Source organism: Podarcis pityusensis (assembly GCF_964106645.2).
Source record: "Podarcis pityusensis genome assembly, chromosome: 7".
Classification (NCBI taxonomy): Eukaryota; Metazoa; Chordata; class Lepidosauria; order Squamata; family Lacertidae; genus Podarcis; species Podarcis pityusensis.
This window is the reverse complement of record NC_138031.1, coordinates 85,858,350-85,876,874: the sequence shown is the minus strand read 5'-3', so window position 1 is coordinate 85,876,874 and position 18,525 is coordinate 85,858,350. Positions and strand designations below refer to the sequence as shown.

General features: G+C 45.7%; 2 long non-coding RNA genes across 2 annotated transcripts; one reads left to right on the top strand and one right to left on the bottom strand.

Annotated features, from left to right (window-relative positions):
• Positions 1–3,060: 3,060 nt before the first annotated feature.
• On the bottom strand, positions 3,061–14,239 carry LOC308482210. Its single transcript, XR_013989153.1, has 2 exons — positions 13,978–14,239; positions 3,061–4,085 (listed from the first exon to the last, which is right to left on the bottom strand). It is a non-coding gene; the product is annotated as an uncharacterized lncRNA (long non-coding RNA).
• On the top strand, positions 12,803–18,245 carry LOC308482135. The gene is made up of 3 exons (XR_013989072.1): positions 12,803–13,020; positions 17,258–17,366; positions 18,053–18,245. It is a non-coding gene; the product is annotated as an uncharacterized lncRNA (long non-coding RNA).
• Positions 18,246–18,525: the final 280 nt, after the last annotated feature.

Genomic DNA, 18,525 nt, shown 5'->3' with positions numbered 1-18,525 from the left:
CGTCGCCCTGGAGAGCTCTCAAGCCGGAGTCCCTTGCAGCCGCCTCGTGAGGAGAGGTGCTGGGCGGCGGCTGAGGGGCCCCGGAATACGACGCTCCTCTTCCAGGGGTCTGCGCCTTGGGCGCCGAAGGAGGTGTCTGGGTGCGCGGAGGAGGGGCGGGCGCGAGAGAAGTCCGGGCAGCCGGGAGAAGGAAGAGGGGGCGGCAGGAGGGAGGACAAGCCGACGCACGCGCACTCTTCTTCCTCTTCTTCTTGCAAGCCCCTGTTGCCATAGTGACGAGGTCTTCCCGGGGAGTCGGCCGCCTCGAGGGGCGCGCAGGCTGAGCGCTGCCCGCTGGAGCCCCCGAGCAGGAGGCGACCCGGAAAGGAGGGGGCGAAACGCCGCTTCCCTCCTCCCCCCCCCCCAAGAATTGACCCAAACAGGCGCCTCTTCGCCATCGCCGCGGCTTTTTCTCCCCGCCAGCGCACAGCGTTGTGATCTTGGCTGTTCTATAATAAATGCGCCATTTCCGAAGGGCGACTTGTTTTATCTGCTTATGAACATTAAATAATATCGGGGTTCGGGCAAGGGAAGCTGATGTGAGAACTCGCACCTCGGCGCTGGCGGGGGGGGGGGGTGTCATGACATGCATACAGTACATATAACCAGCTGCTGCGCCTCGACGGGGCAGAAATTCCGCAGAAGCATTTCCTCTCCGTGCCAAGGCGGGCTTTTCCTGCCGAATTTCTCCCCGCTCAGGTACTGGTTCCGTTAGAATGTGGCGCATTTTCCCGTCCCACCCAAAAAGGGAATTCCGCAGCCAGATCAAAGGTTTAATCTCTCTCTCTTTTTTTTAAACAGACCAACACAGACCAGATCCGAAACGGTAACAGAAGAGCAGCTCTTTGTCCGTCTGGCTGGCAAGTCGGGGGCTGCAGCGCCCGCGGAGGGAGGGGGACAGAGAGAAGGCGCGCACCTCCCTCGGGCAAGCGGGCGGGGATGAGCATCTCTGAATGGATGCTCTGTGCCGGGAAAGGCGGGGGGGGGACCCCTTTGTGTGGACGGCAGATTAGATCAAGCGCCACGTGCGCTGGGAGCCCCATATTTCCCCGATGGGATCATCCCGCAATCTGCCCCTCGTGACCATCCGCGGGTGCAGCTGCCTGGTGTCTCCATGCAGACAAATTGTGGGCATTTCCGGAGCCAAACGCCCCACCCCCGCTGAAAAAAGCTTTTGTTCCAGTTTCGGTCCTCGATTCTGTCTGCCTTCTTAATTGGGGCGAGGGGGGGGCATCCCATCCAGCAGAGTTGGCTCATCCCGGATGACAGTGGCTCCTCCTTTGCCCCCGAACAGTTAGCCCAGTCGCTGAAGAAGTAGCCAAGAAGCGCGCGGTGCGCCTTTCTTCGTCCCCGCTACCCAATCCACTGTCAATTCGCAGGTTGTGGCTAAGTATAGTAACCACAAATGTACATCCTGGGTTGATCGGCATGGCTTTTGGGGAACGTTTTTTGAAGAGCCCTGTGCAGTCAATCACCCTTTGCATTCACTCATTTCTGTGGTCATTGGGAAGAATTCAGCGCATCATACTAGCCTGGTGCTTATGGGAAGGAAGGGAAGATCAGTAGCTTCAGATTGTAGAAGCAGACAAAAAACGGAGTGATTCCTTCCTTTACTTTAGTGAAAAGGATTGGAGCTGATCTGCAATTACTGAAGGAGGGAGAGAGAGAGATTAGAGGAGAATGATTTGTTCCTCAAGGCCAAGGAAGTTAATCAGCTCCAGTTGCAACGTATGGGGGAGGGGCTGGGTCTTTCTCTGATGCATGGCTGGAAGAAGAGATGGGGGGGAGGGGAAGTGGCCTTTTCCCCCAGTCCCTGGAGGGCTGCCCTCTGCCCCAGCCTTGGCTGGATGGAGTTAGCTGCTCTGAGTTAGGGCAAGGATCACAGGACAATTAATGAGCTCTGCTGCTGGCTGCTAATCAGAAACAGATCAAGGCCTCACACCTGACCGCAGCCAGGGAGAGAGCAGAGTGGAGCTCAGCCAGCACAAAGCTGCAAAAAGGAGTGCGTACTCTTTCCTGGAGAGCATCCTGGAGCAGGAGGGAAGCAGTGGAAATCTGGCTCTGGCTCAGGACAGTTGGCCAGGAAGGTTCTGTCTGTGACACATTGTCCTGCAAGTTGCTTCTGCTCATAGGGATCCTGTGACAGATCCCAGATGGCCCAAATGGTACCTCGTATTTAGCCATGTAACAATGAACAAAGTCTACAAAGAGAGACACAGAAAAGGCAAGCAGTGAAATAAGTTTTGTGAACAGTGTGAACTGCTCTATTGTCAAGAATATGTTTTGAGAGGAGCCTCTGTTGGAGAAATACCAGACAACAGCTTAACAAGCCAAAGTTTTCAAGCAGACTGAGGAAGAGCAGGAGGGAAGGGCTTAAAAAATTGTGAGGAGAGAATGGAAAATCTGAAGATCTGTCGGCATGCCTGCTTTAAGGTCAGGATGAGTGGGACTAAGGGAAGCAAAGTGACTTGCATTTATATTGACTATTGACTTTAATCCATTTTTATTTACTTTTGACCTTATCCATCCTGTTTTATTAATAGGGAAGAGAATGCACTCTTGTAATAAAAAGGTGAAAAACAAGAACAATCCCTGTTGTTACAGTGGTGCCTCGCAAGACGAAATTAATTTGTTCCACGAGTTTTTTCATCTAGCGAATTTTTCGTCTTGCGAAGCACAAAACCCCATAGGAATGCATTGAAATTCAATTAATGCGTTCCTTTGGTCAAAAAAGTCCAAACAAAGCCAAATTTGGTACAACAAGAGTTTATTAAGTGCTCTTTAAAGTCACACATACTGTAAAGAGCATTTCAAAAATTGAAGGAGCAATAAATTAAGTTTCTAAACATGACAGAAAAACATTTAAAAATCAACAAAGTGTACAGTACATTTTCTAAGACTCTGGGGGACAACTCGAAGAAGGTTCCTCTTCCACTCTTTGCTTCTTGCTGAAGAACCCCCTCCTCAACTGTTCCCCCAGCCACCCACCACACAGAAATTCAAATCCAGAATTTTTTAAAAAAAACCAGCAGAGTGGCCCAATGGTCACAGAAAATCATAAAAATTCAGAAAAAAAACCACACAAGCTTCCAGATTCTTGCAAACCCCTCCTCAACTGTTCCCCCAGCCACCCACCACACAGAAATTCAAATCCAGAATTTTTTTTAAAAAACAGCAGAGTGGCCCAATGGTCACAGAAAATCATAAAAATGCAGGGGAAAAAAAACAAGCTTCCAGATTCTTGCAAACCCCTCCCCAACACCAAGTCCTTGAATTCCAAACACCCCAACCCAAAATCCAAAAACCCCCCAAAAAATTTTAAAAGTTTAACTACCACACCGCGTTCTATGAGTTGCTCCTCGAAGTCAAGTCGCAACTGTATTAACGGTGTTAAGAAAAAGAAAACAAACTTGCAAGACGTTTTTGTTTTTCGTCTTGCGAAGCAAGCCCATAGGGAAATTCGTCTTGCGAAGCAGCTCAAAAAACGGAAAACCCTTTTGTCTAGCGAGTTTTCCGTCTTGCGAGGCATTCGTCTTGCGGGGCACCACTGTATTTGTCAAGGGAAGGCTCTGTTACAGAGCAGCTCTCTTGAGAATAATGGCCTTCTCACCCCCAGGAAATTCAATGCAGGTATTGCTGCTGGCCTCCCACATTCTAGGGAAAGGTATAGGCAGGACATCTGATCACTGACAACCTTCCTGGAAACCTTTCGGCTGAATCCTCTGTGTTTCCTGAGAAGTAACACACAGAATCAGATTTGTAGAGCTGGAAGGGATCCTAAGGTGATGTCATTTTGATATGTGAGGCAGAAAATCCAAATTACATCTCTCATGGGGATTTAAATATAATAAACTGAACAATTGGCTACCTTTAGTTTACTGACACACAAAAGTCTGGTGCCCCAGCTAAGGCCATGTCATTCTGCAGAAGGCTGGGACTGGTGCTGTCTGCTCTTGAGATTCTTGAGAGAGGGAGCTTGGGTTATCTCTGGAGCACACTTTTCTTTCTCTTAGATTATTTATGGCTCTTATAGCTGAAAAGAGAAACTAAATATGTGAACCCAAATTAAACTGATTGAATTTTACAAGCTTGTCAGATCTGCCCTCATTTAGCTGGCAAATGTTACTAGATTCTATAAATACATTAGATGAGTTAATAATAACAGCACGAATATCTACATAGTTTTTAAAAGAACATTGTTTTTTTGATACAAGCTGTCCATTAATAAAATTACTAACACTAAAAGAGTTGCATTCTGGAATAATTTCTCTGGGTTAAAATACCGTATTTTTTGCACCATAACACTCACTTTTTTCCTCCTAGAAAGTATGGGGAAATGTCTGTGCATGTTATGGAGGGAATGCCTATGGGTGGCATGCCTACGGATTTTCCTCCTCTAAAAGCTACGTGCGTGTTATGGTCGGGTGCATGTTATAGAGCGAAAAATACGGTAGTTATGCAACCCAAGGACATCTTAATTTTCTTCCTCATGCCCTTGCTGTTCGACTTGCATTAGCACCTGGTTTGCTCTCCCTTGATCTATAAAAGTTCAGCCCTCGTGTGGCTGCATTCCAAGATGGCACAGATTCCTTGCAGTTCCTAACTGTGTGCCCTGTTATGAGAGAGAGTCCAGGCCTGCATGAGAGAAAATTAGTCTGGAGAGAAAAGTCCCACTTACGTTAAGTGGAAAAATGTTCAGATTTGCTTGCCTGTAACTTTTGCTCCTCATTGGGGCTCTGTGCAGTCCCACTAAGGAAACCCACATGTGAATACCTGTTTTAATTATGAAATTACATTTTCTGCATTTCTGATATGACACCATGGCCCATACTGGCCATTTCTACCAGGCCTCCACCCCACCCCACCCCACCCCATTTCCCGCCCCCTACTTTTGTTTAACTTAACATCCAGTCCGAAGAGTTTCCCAAAGCTTGCAGAATATTTTTTGGTTGGTACAAATAAATATATTTTTCTGTTGATTTTTTAAAAATCTATCATGTGACTGCAAATATACTTTTGAGTTGACCAATTTACTTTTAAACTTTTCTTCTTGCCTTTTTTATTGTGAAATCGTGGATTATTTCCCCAAAGTAAATTTCTTCTGCAAGTTCACACTTGATAGACAAGACAATGAAGTCGCTTAATAGCACCTGCAGTTTTTGATTAAACATTTTTCCGCTTATTCCACAGTCACTGGCACTGTGCAAAATAAAATAAAATAAGCCATATGCATGTTTCACTGAAAAGTAGTTGCATTTTTTCTAAATATCATTCATATGATATAAAAACAGTACTGTGTTCCATATTTTTTCCCAAAATCATGAAAATAAGAGTTCATACAATTTCCCAAAAGTAGACTTGACATTTTCCTGTTATCCTTTCAAGTACAGTATTTTTTTCAGATTTTTTTCCAGAAAGATCTGCAGGAGATTGAGAAGTAGACATTTAGAAGCTTCTTCTAGCTCCTCAACACTCATTTTGGGGATGTAAACTACCCCACAAGTCAATTTTTCCGGCTCTCCAAGACCCCATCAATTTGGCAGCAGGAGCAAAAAGCAGGGGGGGACGGACACATTAAGATAAACACAGCCTTGTTGGGGTATGGAACTAAGTGCCATGATGGGGATATAAATCTCACCTGGTCATTGGTCTGACCATTTGAGGAGCTGAGTGGGGGCAATAATAACCCACCTCAGCTGGTGAGGAGGGAGCCTGTATGCTTCAGCCTGCCTGCGGGTGTTTGTCTATGCATAAGGGAGAGTGGGGCGGCCCCCACAGAGGATGGACCAAGGGTGAGTGCAGCCCTCAGTCAGCTGCCCCATCTCCAGTGACATAGGGTTGTGTCTGGTGAAGTCATGCACAGAAATGAATTGATGGACTTGGTCCAGTGATTTCAATGGGCCTGCTCTGAGTATGACTTAGTCAGTGACAAACAATATATTTTAGGACTTGGTGGAATGCAAAACAAATATTGTTATTTGAATCATTAACACTTGCGAGAGGCGTGAGCCCTAACTGTGTGTTCGGAGTACTCATGCCATGTGCAGGCACTCACAGGAGGGAGTGCAGAGGTGAAGTGCAAGGTGGAAAGTGTGAAATGAGATTGTTTTAAAAATTATTTGCACAAACATGGTTCCCAAATCAAAACTTGGTTGTGCTTTGACTGAATTTCACAAAAATAAATAAAAGGTAAAATATATATTGAATACAGAATAAAAGAGGTGAAGAAGCCGTAAAGAGATAGACAGAAGTCAATTAATGTACGATGGATATGGATAAGTTTAGATGAGATACAGAATATGAATGTAAATGAAGAAAAAATGAAGATGTATTTTTGTGGGTGTGTTTGAGTTTTATGTGTATTTGTAATTGTGTATTTGTAATTTTTTTTAATGCAATAAAAATTATTTTTAAAAAGAAATGAGGAACTTCCTCCCTGCATGATCTAGAACCCTCCAAACAAACCATGGTCTTGCATGAAACAAATTATGATCCACAGCAGATGATATAGCACTAAGCTAAGCTCTCCGTTTCTCCAGTGGGCTGGGGGGGGGGGCAAAGTGGTCCAGCTCAGCGTTTTCATGGTAAACTAATCAACTACGGTTTACTGTGACATGCAAACTGGACCACCGTAATGCCACTGTGTTTTTCAAGTAGGTTTTTAGCTAAAAACAAACTTGCTCTTGAACTGTAAATCAGTGTGGGACAAACAAATACAGCAGGTGGAACACAACCTTCAGCAATGTGTGAAGGTTCACTGGGAAGGAAGACCGGGTGGGGGTCCTTGGTACTGGAACCAAGGTGTCCGACGAGTGTGCTCTTATCTTCATTTGCGAAAGGTTGGCTGGCTGCTGGAGTGGTCTAGGAATCCAGACAAATTACTGTCCTTGAATCTTAGTTTTAGGAGTTTTCAGCATTATAATTGGCTGGAACCATATCATTTTAAAACAGTACCTTTATAAAGAATCAGATTTAAACTCATAAACACACACCAAACTCATTCCATACCACTAGGCTTTGGGATATTGCTGATCTGGCAGCTCTGCTGAAATACCTCAGGGAATGGTTTGAATCTCGGGACTCCTGTTACTACAGACAGGAGAAAAATTGCTTTGGGGGCTACTTCCAAAACTTTTTTAAAAAGAATATTATGTTTATATGACTGCTTGAGTGTAAGAGAGAGACCCAGAGAGGACTTGATGTGTTTTTGCCAAAGCACATTGGCTGCTCCAACAGTTGGTTTAAACTTACAGAAATATGAGAATCCAAATGCTTCATAAAAACAGCACAAGGATGTCTACAGGGTTTCAGGCCTTTGTTTAATTTGGTTTTGGAATGTATTTCTATTCCTGTAGCATGCGTTGGCCTCCAAACATTTGGTTTTGTTTAGTAAGTACAAAGCTGTAAGATTTTCCCCCCACCAGAAGAATTGATCTTTCTCTGAGATCTTAGCAATTTGTGGAGGAACAAGACTCCTTGAAGATTCAGACTTCCATGGCCACATAGGTATGCAATCTGGTTTGTGCAAACTCACATTCCGTAATTACCTCCTTCTTTTTCTTGTTCTAATTACTGGGGGGGGGGGGGATTACATAAACAGCCACTGAGCCCCTCTTAATTTTAGGAAAGGTGGGGGGAACTTGTTTGGTCCTCCTTGTGCATAATTAACATATATCCTTGCATTTTTGTGTGGTGTGCAGGAATGTGAGTGAGAGATTTCTAACTGGCCTGTCTCCTTTATCTGCTATGAAAAAAACAAACATGATTTTGTTCAGTGGTTTTGCCATCACTTTCCCCCCATGCTATGACCAGCTTCTTTCCCTGCATGACAGGACTGGTCAATGAGGAGGCAGTGTGGCTGAATTCTTGCTTTCTGTTCTCAGATTCTAGCAATTGTCCAAGGGGCTGTTTGGCAATTCTATTCACTTAAATATCTCTTTGCAAAACTTCTGCAGCACACAGGAGTGCTGGGAAAGAGAACGAATGCCATCCTGGAAATGCCCCCGTGTCAGAGAACCAGCTCCAACCTTTCAGGTCATTTAAGAATTCCAAAGTCTCCTCAAAGACACTGCACAGTGAAACATATGGAGCTCAGCTCAGGGTCTATGCAAGAGGATGTTTCCTGCTTAGCGAATCCGTTCAGATTAACTACACAAGAGGAGATCCTTCTCAATCCACACACCTGTTTCCCTAAGATCCTGTAATGAATGATAAGTGCTTGGCACCCATCTCAGGCCTGATCAGACAGCAGGCCATCATTGCTTCTCCTGAAACATGAGACATAAAAAATGGGGGGGGGGGGGTTAGTTATGCCCTCCCTTGGCCCTGAGGAACTCTGCTTGTTCAACTTCAACTTCTATGTCCTTTGCCCATAAAACGATACTGCACTTTATTGCAGGCTGCTGAAACTAACTGAGGAACTGACTGAGTGAGGTTAGCTAGAAATCATTTGTTTGTTTTTTTAATCTTTGTGCTGCTTTCTTTTTCTCCTACTTTTATTTAATTAAAAGCTGAAAATAGAAACCTGAAGTTGACAGTTTGCTCGCAGGACTAGGCTTAACCTTGTGTTAGGCTCCTCATATCTGCCTGGTTAGATGAAGGCAGTTTGCTAAGATCTGTCCCTTCTCCCAAGAAAATATTCCATGTTTGGGTTCCCACTTGCCCAGACTGAGGGTATCTAACTTTTAATATGGATGGTGGAAACTCTTGGTTACTTAAGAAAACAATGCCCAGACTGTCCTACCGCAAGATGGAAGCTCTTGTTTCTTTTGTTACAGCTCCCAATTTATTTTTCTCTCTGAGGAAGTAGCAGCATAATAGTATGCAAAGGCAGGCAGTGGTATTTCCCTGATTCAGCAAATCTCTTTTTTGCTTTTTCAAGAGACAACCCGCCTGTAGCTTGCCTGACTACTTGCTTGAAAAAACCCAGCACTCTCTTAGCAACCTCTCCCCCACACTACCTCCCCCCCCCCCCGCAGCCTGCAAGTGTATGACTGTTCAAGAGCAAAAGCTGTGTTTTGGAACTATTCACGAATGCCAGCATAGCAACTCATTGGCTCCAGTGAGTAGAGACCTCTCCACGCTCAGCCCAAGCGCAGCAATTGCAACCAGTTGGGTAGGGGGGCAATGGAAAGAGGGAGCAGTAAAAGCAGAGAGGGACAGAGGAGGAGAAATGGCTTCTCTGTGAACTCTATGGTCAAGTACGGTGAGATAGCAGCTAGAAGCTCTGGGGGCTTATCCAGTCTTCTGAATGGTACCGATTCGTGGCCTCCCTGTTGAGGGATCTGCTCGCAATACGCCTTGGGGGTAGGAACGTTCCCCCCCCCCCATTCTGGCTACTTTAAAAGTGACTAAGTCTCTACTAGGTCCCATGCAGGCTTCTGGTTGCAACCCAGGACTGCTGAATGAATTCAGTGGTTGCTTCTCTATTTCTGAAAATACAAATCCTTAGGTAAACACACAAGTTCCTTGGTAGACAGAAAAAAGGGAAACAGGCTTATTTCAATACATGAGGATGTGTCTTGTTGTCTGGGCAGCCCAGGACTGCCCATGTTTGCACCCCGGGAAGATCACTTTGTGGTGCTAACGCAGCAAGAATAATGTGGGATGCAGCAGTTATGAATTCCTGGTTTCTGCAGCCACAGCAGGCGCTATGATTCTCCAGCGGTTTGACTTTGCCCCCGGAGGCATTTTCTCTCAAATCAGAGGGGTGCCAAGAACAACAACAACCAAGTCACAGCTTTTATTAAAGCAGCTCTGAGGCTGCACTAGGATTTTGAATATGTGCATTACAATTTGCCTTTACTCTTTATTACACTTTGCTGTTAGAACTGTCATAGAATCGTAGAGTTGGAAGGGACCACGAGAGTCATTTAGTCCAACCCCCTGCAGTGAAGAAATGTGAATCTCCATGCGACATTCACAGGGAAACCAAAATGCTTGTATACAAAGCTATTGTACTACCAACCTTACTGTATGCTTGTGAAACATGGATCACTTACAAACACCATCTCCAACTCCTCAAATGATTTCATCAACGGTGTCTCCAAAAAATTTTACACCTCGCTTGGGAAGACTGGTGAACTAATATCAGTGTACTGGAAGAAGCAAAGATCACCAGTGTCGAAGCAATGATTCTTCAACATTAACTTTGTTGGACTGGTCATGTTGTGCGGATGTCTGATTATCGTCTTCCAAAGCAAGTACTCTATTCCGAACTTAAAAATAGAAAGCGTAATGCTGGTGGTCAACAAAAGAGGTTTAAAGATTGTCTCAAGGCAAATTTTAAAAATGTAGTATAAACACCGGCAACTGGGAAACACTGGCCTGTGAGCACTCCAGTTGGAGAACAGCCTTTACCAAAGGTGTCATGGGCTTTGAAGACACTCGAACTCAGGACACAAGGGAGAAACGTACTAAGAAGAAGGCATGCTTGGCAAACCCACACTGTGATCAACTCTCACCCGGAAACCAATGTCCCCACTGTGGAAAGATGTGTGGATCTAGAATTGGCCTCCACAGTCACTTACGGACTCATTGTTAAAACTGTGTTTATGGAAGACAATCTTACTCAGCTACAAGGTATCGCCAAAGAAGAAGAAAGAAGAAGAGTGAAGAAATCTTTTTGCCCAATGTAGGGCAAGAACCCCCCACAACCCTGAGATTAGAGTCTCGTGCTCTACTGACTGAGCTATCCTGTAGGCTCTTACTCTCCTGTTTAAATTATATATCCTTTTACTACATGTAGGTGTGAATTTGATTTTGCTTTATTGATTGCAGAGACAATTTCCTTTTTCTGCTTGCTTGTTTTTTAACCCAAGGGAGATAGCAACAGTTGCTGGCTGCTGATCACAGTGCAATCCTATACACACCTGCCTGAATATAAGAATTGTATTACTGAGTTTGATGGGGAAACTGCCAGAGAAGGAACATGCCTAATGCAAGATGGAGACATGATTTCCTAATTTTGAGCTGGAAGGTAAAATTAGGCCAGGGAGTCATGTACCGTATTTTTCGCCCCATAGGGCGCGCCGCCCCATAAGACGCACCTAGTTTTTTTGGGGGGGGGGAATAAAGAAAAAAAATTATTTTCCCCCCCAGGCACAGGGCTGGCACGGGGGAAGCCCAAGCTTCCCCCGACCCCAGCCCCCAGAACAGCCTGCTATCCGCAAGCCTAGGGAGCCGGGCCGGTCTCCCAAGGCTTGCGGAGAGCTGCACAAAGTCCGGGCGCACTCTTCAGCACGCCCCAGGCTTCGGAATGCAGGCAGCTCTGTGCAACCCTTGGGAGACCGGCGCGAAGTCGCGCCGGTCTCCCAAGGGTTGCGCAGAGCTTCCTGAAGCCTGGAGAGCGAGAGGGGTCGGTGCGCACCGACCCCTCTCGCTCTCCAGGCTTCAGTGAAAGCCTGCATTTGCCCCATAGGATGCACACACATTTCCCCTTCATTTTTGGAGGGGAAAAAGTGCGTCCTATAGGGCGAAAAATACGGTATATATTTCAGTACTCCTTTTTTTATTTTTCTTTATTTTCTTTGACAAGATGAAATCATAGGCTTCTATGACATTTATAGGGACAAAGGTCTGGCAGCTATTTTGGAAACTTGGAAAGGCAGAGAATAAACTGAGCTGGGATGGACCTCTCAAAAGTATGAGCAAAATTTGCTAGATGTGAAAGATTGCATTAGACTGGCGAGATAACAAGGAAGTAAAACCATTAAATGATAAAATAGGGCAGTAAAACAATAAAATAAAACAATAAAAGGACAATAAAACTATAAAATGGTGAGATCAGCTGCCTCACCCTGCCTCACAGATCGGTGGCCATCTTGAATCGAGAAAGATTGCTGCCAAACAATAATTTTAAAACATTTTTTTTCTTTACAAAAGGGAATTTTACTTCACGATAGATGTTTTTATCAATGTAAAACAGGCATAGGCAAACTCAGCCCTCCAGATGTTTTTGGCCTACAACTCCCATCATCCCTAGCTAACAGGACCAGTGGTCAGGGATGATGGGAGTTGTAGTCCCAAAACATCTGGAGGGCCGAGTTTGCCTATGCCTAATGTAAAACATTTAAGAACAACATTTGAGGCTCGACATTTAACATTATATATTTTGAACTTATGTGGGTTACTGTAGAAATCTGCAGAAGAAAGCTTTATAAGACTAAGTGTCAGCATGTTATATATAAATTGTTAACATGAGAACTGCAACTGTAACATCTCATTAATAATAACCTTCATTTTCCTTGAATTAACTAACCAATGCAATTTCCTTGAATTCTGAAAGGATCTAGTTAACAAAAGGAAAAACTGGAGCTATATTATGGATGTGCAAAAAAAAGAAAAGAAAAGAAAGTTTAGCAAACAAACAAGAACTGCAAGCTTGTTTTCTCCTGCTCTGGAGGGTGGGACCCGAACCAATGGATTCAAGTATGAAGAAAGTAAATTCTGACTAAACATCAGGAAGAACAGACTCCCTCTGAAGGTGGTGGACTCTCCTTCCTTGGAGATTTTAAAGCAGAGGTTGGATGTCCATCTGTCATGGATTCTTAAGCTGTAATTCCTGCATTTCAGTGGGTTGGACTAGATGACCCTTGGTGTACCTTCCTGGCCCTGCTCAGAGTTCAGGGTCACATCCCAGCCAGGCCAAAGCCACTCAAAGGGGCTGTGTGCTCTGGGAAGAGTTCTGAAAGTCAGGTGGGGAGGGGCTGCATGTGGCCCCCTGGCCTGAGGTTCCCCGCTCCTGGGTTAGATCACCCAGACAAAACTAGTTGGACTTAAGCCCCAATTTGTTGTGAAAAGTTAGTCACGGCCAATTTATTCTTTCCCATTGATTTCTCCAGGACTCTGAACCAACCTGTGGCCTGTAACCTGGCTATGATGGGAAGTTGTGCAAGTCATGGGAAAGCAGTTCTTATGCCACCAGTTTAAAGCTGCGAGGGAAGGATAAAACGTAAGATCAAAGGATCCATCTCAACTCGGGTGAGGTTGGCAAAATCTGTCTGATGTCAAACTTCACCACTATTTCCGCTACCTCCAGATGATCACAAACTCTGTTCTGAAGTTGTGGAACGGAAGAGTTGGGGAAAGGGCATTGCAGCAAAGAGAGTGGACACGGAGACCAGGTTGCGTTCTGTTCTAGAAACAGATCGGCTCTGTGTAGGGAAACAGCCGTGTACCAAGTAGACCGGGGCGGGGCAGGGGGACAATTCCCAGTTCAAGTGCCAGTTTGTGTGTCTGTGTCTGTGTCTATGTTTTACATTTACAGGGTCACCTGGCAGAATGCACTTTTTCCTTCCATGGACGCAGAAAAAAGGGTTTGTGCTAAGCAGGGGCTAATGGCATGTTGTGTAGCTGCAAAGTGATGAGATCCACTCAGCAGCAGCCTTTTGAATTAGAGGGTGAGCCACAGCATGTAGTAGAGAAGAAGAAAAAATACATGCTGCTTCCCAGACCATGAAAGAGTGTCCACAGCAGTTACAACCACTGAGAATAACTGCAGTGGCATATAGAGCAGAGTATACCACTGGGCTAACTATCTGTCTGAAATGGGACTAGTGTTTAGAGAAACTGACAGTGGTTATTTCATTTTTTTAAAAAAAAAACCAGAACAACCAGTGATGGGAATTAGGCCTCTGTAGAGCTTGCATCTGCCCATCTGGAAGCCTTGCTCTTAAATCCCACAATCCTAGTTGGGTTGTGACTAGTACTTAGTGTTTGTGGAAATGCACTCTGCATATGACCAGAGGACCTCTCTTCCTCATAAGTCCCAGAGCTAAGGGCTCACATTTTCTTTTCCGCTGGCTAATTATAGAGATATACTGGGAGCCTTAGTACGGCAGGTTGCCAAGGAATTGGATGGTTCTCTGTGAGCTGCAGAGCTCTTTCAATGGAAGGTTACAATCCAAGCAGTCTGTGTGGCTCAGCTTTAATGCAAACCGTGTTATGGTTGGCCTTTTCTCTTTAATGAAGAAGCTGGAGCAGTTTCAGGCTTGCCACAGAAACAAAAGCCTTTAAGAAAACATATCTGGAGAGGGAGGCCAGAAACACTGAGAGGAAGCTGGGAAAAGAATGGAAGGCATTTCTTGTTGGACACAGGAATGAGTCACCTGGGAAAAGCAGGAGAGTCCCCAAGGAGAAGCCCAAGAGGCTCACCTGTCTGTCATGCAACTAAGGGCCAGCTGATATGAAAGCGAGCACTGCAGGAACCCCACTGGCCCTTTCACCACTGCAAAAAGTGTGTTCTTGGGAGACGGGGCTTTGCAACAGAAAAGGATGGGGGGGGAGAGGGGGGTCAACCATTTCCCTGACAGTTACCGTATTTTTTGCTCTATAAGATGCACCTGACCACAGTTTTTGGAGGAGGAAAACAAAAAAAATATTCTGAATCTCAGAAGCCAGAACAGCAAGGGGGATCGCTGCGCAGTGAAAGCAGCAATCCCTCTTGCTGTTCTGGCTTCTGGGATAGCTGCACAGCCTGCATTCGCTCCATAGGACGCACACACATTTCCCCTTACTTTTTAGGAGGGAAAAAGTGAGTCTTATAGAGCAAAAAATACGGTTCTTTTCCCTCATGTCTGTGAGATAAACGCAAGTCTCAAGGAGCACTAGCATAAGCAGGGTTTAGCTGGAAGGAGTGCCCTGCTCTGTACAGTGGTACCTCGGGTTAAGTACTTAATTCGTTCCGGAGGTCCATACTTAATCTGAAACTGCTCTTAACCTGAAGCACCACTTTAGCTAATGGGGCCTCCTGCTGCCGCCGCACCGCCAGAGCACGATTTCTGTTCTCATCCTGAAGCAAAGTTCTTAACCCGAGGTACTATTTCTGGGTTAGCGGAGTCTGTAACCTGAAGCGTATGTAACCCGAGGTACCACTGTACTATAATAAAAAGTCCGTGCGTCTGAGCATAGCAGGAATGCCTTGCCTTGACCATTGTATAATCGCAACTACCTGGCCCTCCAGTGGGTTTTGGGGGGGGCAGGCAGAGAGCGAAATGTCCAACATCCCTCAAAACCCCGACACATCTCCGTTTAGAAGTTAAGGACGGCTCCCCGCGCCCCGCCCGGAGCAGCAGCAGCTCCATTGCCTTCGACTTAATGGGAGAAGCGCGTGCCCGGGAAGGACCCGAGGAAGCCCCTCCGCGGACCTATCTTCCTGCCTTGCGCAATAAAGGCGCTCTCCGCCGCTGGAATTGCTTGCACGGCTGGCTGCCGGCGCCATGGATTTGCAGAAACCCCGGGACTTCCCAGCATCGCTGTGCGCGCGCGCGCGTGCCCGTGGGCGAGGGAGAGCTGGGTCCTTGGGTCTGTTTTGCAACATTATTCAGTCGCCATTCAGGGGAACCAGTTTTCCTTACGATGCGGCAGGCGGGCATCCTACCTTGCTTGCGCGCACAGGCGCGCCGCCTCCCGGCCCGGGCAGCCGCTGCGCGTCGCCGCCTGCTTTGCTCGCTCCTTGCTCAGCCCATTACGGCGCGCAGAGCCCCCTGGTGGCGGAGAAGACGGCGGCATCCAGCCCGGAGAGAGGGGCTGGATTTGGGGAGAGCAGCAGGGGCGAAAGGACTTCCGCCACGTGCGCGTGCGCGCAGGGTTTGTGAATGGCCCCAAGCAGCGAGAAATGAAACATCTGCTCCGTGAGTCATTGACAGCTGCAATTCTCCCAATTACAATGAAGGCAAAACAAGCCTTTCTTGTTTGGCAAGAAAGATGCTCAGTTATTCATTCCGAATATCCCAACCATTTGGTTTGATGTTCAGCTGCAATAGCTGAGATACAAACCTGTTATAATTAAGCCAAAACACTAGAAATATTTGGCTGTGCGATGCCCAGTGTTAACTGTTGTTTTTGCTTTTCTTTCTTGTTTGAATCTGTTCACAAACTGAGAAGATGCATATTGACCACTAACAATGAATCACATGCCTGAGATATCATTGTAAATTGGGTTATGGCTTTCCTTATGTGTGAATGACATAAGACAGTTATGGTTTACTTATTTGTATTTACAAATCATCTCCAGGACGCAAGGGAGAAACGTGCTAAGAGGAAGGCACACTTGGCAAATCCACACCGTGATCAACTCCCACCCAGAAACCAATGTTCCCACTGTGGAAGGATGTGTGGGTCCAGAATTGGCCTCCACAGTCACTTACGGACTCATTGTTAAAACCGAGTTTATGGAAGACAATCTTGCTTGGCTACAAGAGATTGCCAAAGATGAAGACGACGACTTATTTGCATTATTTGCTGCAACTGTATCCCTTTTACAGCTTCCAATAAAGAGTTATATATTAAAAACAGAACAAAACTATCCATTCTGAAGAAACAAGGGCTGCTGTGAAACAGGAGACATTGCCACTCTGGCTTCTGATATGGGCATTCTAGGGGCAAGACCAAGGAAGAGTCAAGCACCAGAAATTATAAGTGAAAGCCAGGTTTATTGTGAACAAGGACACGGGTGGCGTTGTGGTCTAAACCAGCCTTTCTCAACCTTGGGTCCCCAGATGTTTTTGGCCTACAACTCCCATCATCCCTGACCACTGGTCCTGTAAGCTAGGGATCATGGGAGTTGTAGGCCAAAAACATCTGGGGACCCAAGGTTGAGAACCACTGGTCTAAACCACTGAGCCTCTTGGGCTTGCCAATCAGAAGATCGGGGGTTCGAACCCCCATGATGGGGTGAGCTCCCAGAGCTCTGTCTCAGCTCCTGCCAACCTAGCAGTTCAAAAGCACGCCAGTGCAAGTAGATAAATAGGTATCTCTATGGCGGGGAGGTAAACAGCGTTTCTGTGCACTCTGGCTTCTGTCACGGTGTCCCGTTGTGGCAGAAGTGATTTAGTCCTGGTGGCCACATGACCTGGAAAGCTGTCTGTGGATAAACACCGGCTCTCTTGGCCTGAAAGCGAGATGAGCGCCACACCCCATAGTCACCTTTGACTGGACTTAATCATCCAGGGTCCTTTACCTTCTTTTTTCTTTTTACCTTTATTGTGAACAGGAGTTGGTCTTCTTGGCAGCTAAAATGGAACTTTCATGGTTTTTATCAATGATGTAAATTGATTTTCTCACATATAACAAATATAGCAATCAACATGAAAACAAAGACAAATATTTGAAGGATAATTTTGAAGAGAAAATAACAAATACATTTCCACCCAAAACTCACTGATTATGAGGGGAGAGTGCTTTTGCTCTCAGGTCCTAACTTGCAGGTTTCCCACAGGTGGTTGTCTGGCTACTGCGGAAACAGGAGGCTGATGTCCTTTGGAAAATAGTTCACCATTGCTTTTTTGCTGCTACAACCCACCAAGCACACCTCCTGCAAGGAACAGGTAAAATGAATAGAATTGCTCTTTCGGTTGAGAAATATCCAGATTTTTATGAATAAATTTATATAGTGGGCAGTTTGGCCACTGCAGTCTGGCAATAGTCACAGTGTGTTCCATAAAGGATGTTACACAAACTGTGGTTACCAACATGTGTACCTCTGTGGTCAGCATATTCTGGTTCAGGAACATTCACCGTTGGCAGAAGGCACTACAGTCATACCTCGGGTTACAGACACTTCAGGTTGTGTTTTTTTGGGTTGCGGACCACCGAAACCCGGAAGTACCAGAACGGGTTACTTCTGGGTTTCAGCGGTCGCGCATGCGCAGAAGTGCCAAATCACAACACACGCATGCGCAGACACGCCGCTGCGGGTTGCGGACGCTGCAGGTTGTGAACGTGCATCTCGCATGGATCACGTTTGCATCCATAACTCTCAACTTTTCCCTTTTCTTGCGAGGAATCCTATTCAGAATAAGGGAATTTCCCTTAAAAAAGGGAAACTTTGACAGCTATGTTCACATCCCGAGTGTCCACCGTAGTGGGAAGGCTGGATCCATGAGTGGCCCAGGCTCATCAAGAGGGAGCGAGTTGAACTAGAACCTAACGCTTACAAACCTTCCATCTTTCTAGTATTTAAGCTGATTTTTTAAAAAATGTTCTTATTTTACCTTTCTCCTTTATTTTACAGGATACAGAGAGTAACACAAGAACAAAGCCCCTCGCCTCGCCTCCTTTCCCTTCTCAGACTACAAAGTTCAATCAATTACATCTCACCATAGCTGCCCAGCAGAGTTTGTCCATTGTTACTCAGGTACAAAGTAAAACTACACCAAGTTTCAGTAAAGTCATCATCTACTTGATATAATAAACAACAACAACAATTTATTCTTTTTAGAAGAAGCAGTTACACTTAAAAGCTTTTGAAACCCTCCTTTTAAGGTATGATTAGATAAAATGCACTGCCTGTTGGAGTGAGCTAACTCTCCTTGCTCCCGACTTAGCTTCGGAGTACCTGTAAGGGGTTCCTGTCCTTCATACGCGTCATGTAAATGAACTAGACCTGTCTTTACCATCTTTGGAAATTTTGAGATATGCCCAGGTTAATAATAAATGGGGATATTTTAAATGAATCAGAGGGGGCATTGTGGGACAAAACAGTGC